Genomic DNA, 8,269 nt, shown 5'->3' with positions numbered 1-8,269 from the left:
TTGGCTTGCCGCTCCGTTCTTACTCTCTCATCCTCATTATTAACAGTTCTGGATCACGGACATCCCGCTGCCCTCCTTTGAGGCGGAAGAGCGTAAACGTAAGCCCCTAAACCGCAAAGCCATGTAGTCCGGCGATCACAACATCGACAAGTTGCCAACCATAGTGAGAGAAAATGCAACTTAATACATAAAACTATTCATCTTTGTTGGTTAAAGCTTTTCTTTATTTAAATATCATCGTTATAGCATTTAAAGATTCAAGTTTGATAACTTTTATGAATTCATTTAATATTTCTAGAAAAAATTAAGGCAAATTCAACCTCATTTTCAGTTTACTTATAAAATAATGAACCGATTTCTGTTGCATATTTAAAAATTTGAAATAGTACACTCATAAATAAGTAAATATAAATAGTATCAGCTATTTCAAAAGCAATCAGTATTTTACAGTATTAGATATAGACGCTATATTGTAGAGCCTGCATAGGTATTAGAATGTGTATAGAGTACCTACTCATTTTAAACAAAGAACACATATAAATAGGTAAGTATATCGTTAGCTTAATGTGAAAATGTGCTAAGTCACTTTTTTTGAAAAATTGTATTTTAATGCAGTTTTAAAACTGAATTCAAAATACATCGATCACAAGAAAAAAAATTTTTTAATTTTTAATTTTTACGTGCTGCTTGCAATGTTGTTGTTGTTGTTGTTGTAGCAGTGCTTCGCCCCACCTAACAGACGCGACCGATCACAAACTGTCATCAATATCCTCTAACGGGAGTCCAAGGAAACTTGCTGTTTCAACAGGGGTGGACCATAGGGAAAGGGGTGTTAGAGGCGTTGGTTCCACATTACAATTAAAGAGATGGTTGGTGTCATGTGGGGACACATTGCAAGCGGGGCATACATTTTGTATGTCGGGGTTGATTCTGGATATGTAAGAGTTTAACCTGTTACAGTATCCAGAACGAAGTTGAGCCAGAGTGACACGCGTTTCCCTGGGGAGTATGCGTTCCTCTTCCGCAAGTTTTGGATACTTTACTTTGAGTACTGGGTTCACCGGGCAATTCCCGGCATAAAGGTCCGACGCCTGTTTGTGGAGTTCACCAAGGACCTGCTTGTGTTTTTTCGCTTTATACGGCTGTGTTCTCAGATGCCGTATTTCCTCAAAATGCTTACGGAGATGACTCCTTAAGCCCCTAGGCGGTGCTGGCTCGTCAATCAGATGTCTGTTGGGATGCCCAGGTTTCTGGGTATTCAACAGGAACTGTTTGGTCAGCATCTCGTTTCTTTCCCTGATGGGGAGTATTCTCGCCTCATTATGTAGATGGTGTTGTGGGGACATAAGAAGACAGCCCGTTGCAATTCTGAGAGCAGTATTTTGGCAGGCCTGTAGCTTCTTCCAGTGGGTAATTTTTAGGCTTGGCGACCATATGGGTGACGCGTGGCACGTAATCGGCTGGCTAATTGCTTTGTATGTAGTCATGAGCGTTTCTTTATCTTTTCCCGAGGTACTGCCAGCAAGGGATTTGAGGATTTTGTTACGGCTCTGAATTCTCGGAACAATTGCGGCTGCGTGCTCACCAAAATGTAGATCCTGATCAAACGTCACACCCAAGATTTTGGGGTGTAGGACAGTCGGTAGCGTAGAGCCATCGACGTGGATGTTCAAAATGGTCGACATTTGGGACGTCCATGTTGTAAATAAGGTCGCGGAAGATTTAGTCGGTGATAATGCCAGGTTTCGCGAGGCGAAAAAACTGGAGAGATCAGGGAGGTAGCCGTTTATTTTATTGCATAGCTCATCGATCTGTGGGCCTGTGCCTGTGGCCATTACTGTGCAGTCATCGGCGTAGGAAACGGTTGTGACTCCTTCCGGTGGTGAAGGTAGTTTAGATATGTAGAAATTAAACAAAAGTGGGGATAGGACACCACCCTGTGGCACCCCTTGTTTAATTCTCCTTGGCTTTGATGTTTCGTTTCTAAATAGCACCGATGCCTGCCGACCACCCAGATAATTTGCGGTCCACCTTTTAAGACATGGGGGAAGGGTAGACCCTTCCAGGTCTTGCAGTAACGAGCCGTGGTGCTTGCAATGATGTGTAAATGTGCTAAGTCGTCAACTGTTCAAAAAAAATGTGCTAAGTCAATCAGTCAATAATATCAATCTGAATTACTAGTCATTTCTTTGTGCGCGCATTTTGTTTATGTATTTAATTCATTCAGTCTAAAAGTACATGTTTTGTTGTTGTTGTTATTGTTGTTGTTGTATTAACGATAAAGACACTCCCCGAAGGCTTTTGGGCCGATGTTGATGGTCCTTGGCCGCATATAGATCCGGTACGTTCCGGTAACAAAGGACTATTAAGGTACTAGTTCGACCATCGCGGGAAGGATTTATATGACCACATTAAGCCTTCTAGACCATCTCGTTCTCCCCACCCCCTAGTTCCATGAGGAACTTGAGGTCGCCAGAGCCTCGGCTGTCAATGAAACAGAATTCGCCACGGGCAGGTGAGGTTGACAATTGGATTGGAGAAGCTATATATTGCGCTGGGAACCCCTTGAGAGGGTTGCCTACACAACCCATTTAAATTGGTTTCACCCAATTGATACATACCTTCCGTGTGTTATAAATGCTTTGCGCTGACTATAATCTACTTCAATTCTTACATGTCGATAACTACATGCTTTCTTACAGACTAGTTAAAAATAGAAAACAATTCAAGCTTAAACTTATATAAGCTGTTATTAAAATTAAAAACACTACTGAATCGATTTGCTAGATGTATGTATAGTCCTAGTTATAGGTTCATTTATAGCATAATTCGTTTTATTTGTTATTTAGATAAATAATCTATTATGCCGAAGATCACGCATTGGAATATATGGAATGAACAAATCAGATAAATCAGAACAATTCATGCTAAAGTCAAGCATGAGTGAGATAAAAGTTCTTCTGTCATGCAGAGCCTGAAGACCAAGCAATTTGTGACTGCTGGTATATGATGGGAGGCCGTCTGCCCAATGAAGCATACGTAAAGCAATTTTGTAAAAAATTTTGGAACTTTCTCAATTTTATAAGAGTTAGATTTATAGAAAGGATTCCATATTATTGAGCAATATTCAACACCACTTCTGACCAAGGATATATAAAGTGCCTTCAACGTCATAGGGTCCTTAAAGTCACAGGTGTTTCGATAACTGAACCCAACCATTGCAACCAATTTTGAAACAATGAAGTCAATATGACTAGAAAAGGAGAGTTTTGAGTCAAAAATTACACCCAAGTCTTTACTCTCTTGACAACGATTAAGATATTTAGTATTTAGTTTGTAGATAAAGTATGTGGCAGTTTTCTTTTTGGAATAAGACACAACACAACATTTGTTTGAATTTAAATATAAATTATTGTCTGCGCACTATCCGGCAAAAGAGTCCAGATCAGAACCGTTAGAAATAGTTTGACAAATAGATATAGTATTTTTTGTGAAATATAGTTTAGTTTTAGTTTTTTATTTCAATCATTAAAGGTGAGGAGAGATGGGAAAACATATTGAGTAAAAAGTGCTAAGTCAGAAAAAAAAATTTGTTATGAGTGCGGAAACTGTGCTAAGTCATAAAATAGCTGCTGGGTTGGCATACATGATTTTTATTTATCTTTTTCAAAGCTTCTACACTCAAAAGCATTCCAATTAAGGTATCCTCATTCACAGTTGTGAAAAAAGGTTATTTCAAAAATTATTCAGTTTTTTTCGTCTCCTGTAAAATTCGTAAAAAGTGACTTAGCACATTTTCACATTAAGCTGAAGATATATATAAATTTAATAATATCCAGTATATGAATGGACATTGACCTACTATATATTATTTAAAGATTATAAATTTTCTTCGGTTACTTATATACAGAAACACATCACAATTAAGAAAACATTAATAAAAAAAAAAACTTGAAATATCGTTGACTAAATATCGATTTTCCAGGCTTTTTTCCAAAATCTGACTAAACACACTGATTAAATTAGTTATTGTCTTTGAAAAATATATCTAATTCGAGTTAGAAACTTTAAAAGAATTTTTTTTGCGCCTTTTATAAAAGTTTTATATTTTTAATGCGTTAAATTAATTAAAAATAATAATTAGTGTTAGAAATGGAAACTAAAACATAACTTAAACATTTTGCTACATTTTTAATTTTTTAAATATAATCTATCTTTGATTTGCTGATTTTATTTTTTTATTTTTTTTGTTAACTAAAAGTCTAAACAAAACTGCAAAAAAACTTTATAAAAAAAAATTACAAACTATACATGCGTAAATATATAATTAAAAAATTAACTTATTTTAATTAAGCAATTCGTATATTCATTCAATGTATTGGTTCGTTTCGCAACAGCGACAAAACATCGTTTTCCCGTCTCTCGTGGGCTATGTTCTGCCAGCAGCGATGGAATTCTGCAATGGAAATTAATATTGATATTTATTATTAAATATAAATTCAAAACTTTGCCATTTTTAGGCTACACCAATTCCAGATGGATTTTAGAAACGGTAAATTCAAGGCGATTTCAGTACCAGGTGTTGTTATCTCAACAGCTGATTGCTTCTCCTTGATAATTTTCCGTACAACGCCTTGTACAACAATATGTCAGTTAATAGAAATCAATGCAAATTTACTTTTGACTTTACATTCTTCTGCACGGAAAATTGGGTGAATTCGCTTTAGCCATCATCCAGTGAGTTTTCTAGCTCCGTATCAGGCTCGATTCTCATGGGGATGCTCTGCATTTTTGGGAGACTTGAGAAGCAGAGGTCTCATGAGTTGTGATAGGCAGATGTCGCCGGACTAAAGGTTAAGTAACGACATCTATTTTTGAAAAAGTAGTTTTATTAAAGCCAGCGCTGCCAAACTAAAGATAAGAAACTAAGAAATTATCTGGCTCATAAACTGAACCAGACGTCTATTATTATTTATCTGGACCTTTGCGACGGGATGATGGCTTTTGATTACCTTGTATAGATTCTCCTTGTGTAAATTGGAATTCAGAACAGTCAGTTAGATTTTCGAAAGCGTAAATTGGATTTTAGAATTGTAAATTGGATTTTAGAAAACCTAATTTGGATTTTGGAAAGTCTCAACTAAAAAGATTCAATACATTCTTTATGAAGTCCAATTGACGTCTTCCAAAATCCAATTTGTGTTCTTTAAAATAACTTTGAAATAGTGAATAGAGAAAAATGGGCAATTGGATTTTAGAAAATCTGAATTGAGTTTAAGACAGCGTGAATATAAATTTTTTTTTAATTTTCTAAAATCTAATTGGCGTTTTCTAAAATCCAGTTGATTATTCTAAAATTCAATTCATGTTATCTAAAACCCAATGACGCTTTTAAAATTCTAGCTGACGCTTTAGAAAATACAACTGATTTAAATCCATTCAATTTTTTTAATTTTAATATATATAGTTTAAATCATCATGAAATGGTATATCTACCCACAGAAATCAACTTTAAAAAACATGGGCCCATAATCATAGTCGAAATGAAATAGAGTTTTATTGGTTTAAATATGGTTCTAAATTAAATATCATTTTAAGTCTGTTATAGTCCACTTAAACACTATTTTATCTCTAAAAGAGTATTTTAAATTTAAAATGACATGAGCCCGATTTTAACTTTTTAAAATAGGTTTTAAGTTGGTGGTCTGCTGTCAAAAGTTGCTAGAAATTAAACAATTTGCTGTTTAAACGCAATGAACTTAAATGGAAGTGAAAAAAGGCTTCCCCGACAAGCAAATATACGTCAGGAGCTAACTTATTATTATACCTAGAATGCGTATTAATATGTTTACACAATCTTAAAATGCGGGATGGTTACTTGGCTCCACATATGCGAAATCTGTAATTAAGACTATTCCGCATTCAAAGATCAATTAATTAATTAAAAGTAATACTTGTACTCTATCAAGATATTTTTGCAAAACAAAAGTTTAATACTTTCATGTGGTTGATGTAATTTTGGTGATATTGTTGTACACAGAAAAGAATTAACTAAAAAGGCGGTTTGCGCTGGTACAATTTTCACCAGTTTCGCAGCCGTTTGAGGGTAATTATTCGGTTTTTTTTTTGTGAATATCTATTGATAAAAGAACAATTTCTTATTTCCGACTTCTAATTATTGAATTACATTACAGAGTTCTTGAATTCAATTCTGCTGACATTTCCTTTTGTGTCTTCTATTCCCCTTTACATTTGCCAATTCCTCTTAAAAGAAATCGTGAAATAAAACACGGAATACAACAAGAATTAGCAATCAAAAATTTTAAGAATTGCTTGGCACGGGCGCTGCTGAACTACTTCCCCTCTTTATCACCCTCTTAGTCTATGTCATGATCGACTTGAGTTCAATGATTTTCTAATGTAAAAAGGACTTACACTTTGCAGGTCCATGTACAATGGCTCAACATTCTAGGCCACTTCTTTCCTATGGAAAACTATACTAAGCTCCTTTTATTTATGCTGACTTTGCGAAGACAAACCTAAATTTGATTTAACCTGGTTATCATTGAATGTCCTGCATATTAGTATCGAGTTTAGAGATATCCCTATTCGGTTTCGGGTCTATTAAATTAAACGGCTTTAACGGTTAGGGCCACCTAACATTAAAGGTTGGCATCATTTTGGCAGTCACATCTGTCTTAATGCAATCAACTTTTCTTTACAACATTCTTACAAACTATATAAACTATTCAACATGAATACGAGTTTATGAGTGGATAGCTTTGTTGCTTCCTTTGCTTTAAGGAGACCAAATCCGCTTTAACTACTTATTCGTTTATGTTGCGAGATTTAAATAATTTTTCAAGAACGAAATTAAGTAAATTTTCTTCAAATAAGTATGTTCATGTTCAATTAAAAGATTGTGCACTCAATTTTAAATTGACGGCTGATAAAAACCAGCGAATTTTTACAAAAGGTTTGCTAATAACTTTTATTAAATAGAATTGAATGATAATTATCCACCACCGGATTATGCTCAGAACGCGTTTTCAGGTACTCCTTTGACAATTTTTGTGCTATTGTAAGAGTTTTTGTCAAGTAAAAAATTACCATTTTTTATACGTGGAGTCAAGTAACCACGGTTGTAAGGAACAGGGTGAATTTTTAAAATTTCTAATTTCTTCAAAGCGCCAATCAATACCTTTTTTTCATGCGGATACCCTGTCCATGCTTATTTTAGCTGAAAACTATGTTTAACATGTCTATGACAGACCAAAATTTTAAATCCCATTTTTAATTTAGACAAGATTTTAATTAAAGGGTATTTTAGTCAGCGACTATGATTACGGGCCATGTAGTTTAAGTTTTTTGTTCAGTTAGGTTATTCCGTATATTATCATGATTACACTGAAAACGGCGGCTGCAGACTACAGCCAGAATAAAGCAAAGTTTAACGACAACCGTAGCCAAGCATTTTCTACTTGATTACCCGGGATGCAAGAGTCACAAATATAAATTATGACAAACAATAGCGAACATTTTAGAAAAACGGGACTAATTATGGTAAAAAAACGAGCACGCCAATTTCTGTGGCTTGCCAAAAATCTTATTTGATTCGCGACAGCTGCCTTCGTGATTGATTGTTCTATATATTCTTTGTAACGCCATGCTGCTTTGTAACAACTCTCACAGATACTGCTTTGTAGTTGCCGTCCTGAATGTAATCACGCCTTGTGATCGCGTAAGATTGCATTATAATGATAATAATTGACTCGACTTCCTTTTCTTTTGCAGATGGAGCTAAAAAATACCGAATGCCAACAACCATGAATTCATAGACACTTATGAACAATTAAAGAGGTTTCCTCATTTCAAAGGATGGCATATTGATAAGCGGACAAACCTTAGAGCGCACAAGAAATAAATACAGCTTTCCTGGTAGTATTAGGTTCCTAAAGACTTTTGCATATCTACGAAGAGAAGCTATATAGCTTTGGAAGCACAAAAAAGATATTGTTGCTAAGTATGAAACTAAAATCACAAACTACACATATTCATTAACTAAGGCTATTTGATTTGAATAATGGCATAGAAAAGGATCTGTTTAGATTAAGGATGAGACTGTTGACACAACGACAATTAACCAGATTAATGTCCTGTTGCCGAAGAAAGGAGCCCGAAACATCTTTGATTATACTGCGGAGCTTTAGAACGTCAGTATCAAGGAGGAAGCTGGAATATTAAAGCATTATGACGAGAAGCGTAAACG

The 8,269-nt window shown here is 35.1% G+C and overlaps 1 protein-coding gene across 12 annotated transcripts in view; it reads right to left on the bottom strand.

Moving 5' to 3' along the window:
* Positions 1–262: 262 nt before the first annotated feature.
* LOC137240859 (galectin-4-like) overlaps positions 263–8,269 on the bottom strand; it is a 56,040-nt gene continuing 48,033 nt past the window's right edge. For all 12 annotated transcript variants that reach the window (XM_067767766.1, XM_067767767.1, XM_067767765.1 and 9 more), the window contains one exon: positions 263–4,456. The gene's annotated coding sequence lies outside the window, so the exon portion shown is untranslated. The remainder of the gene's footprint in view (positions 4,457–8,269) is intronic.

This window comes from Eurosta solidaginis, chromosome 2 (genome assembly GCF_040869045.1).
Source record: "Eurosta solidaginis isolate ZX-2024a chromosome 2, ASM4086904v1, whole genome shotgun sequence".
NCBI classification, from domain to species: Eukaryota; Metazoa; Arthropoda; class Insecta; order Diptera; family Tephritidae; genus Eurosta; species Eurosta solidaginis.
This window is presented reverse-complemented; position numbering and strand designations above follow the sequence as displayed.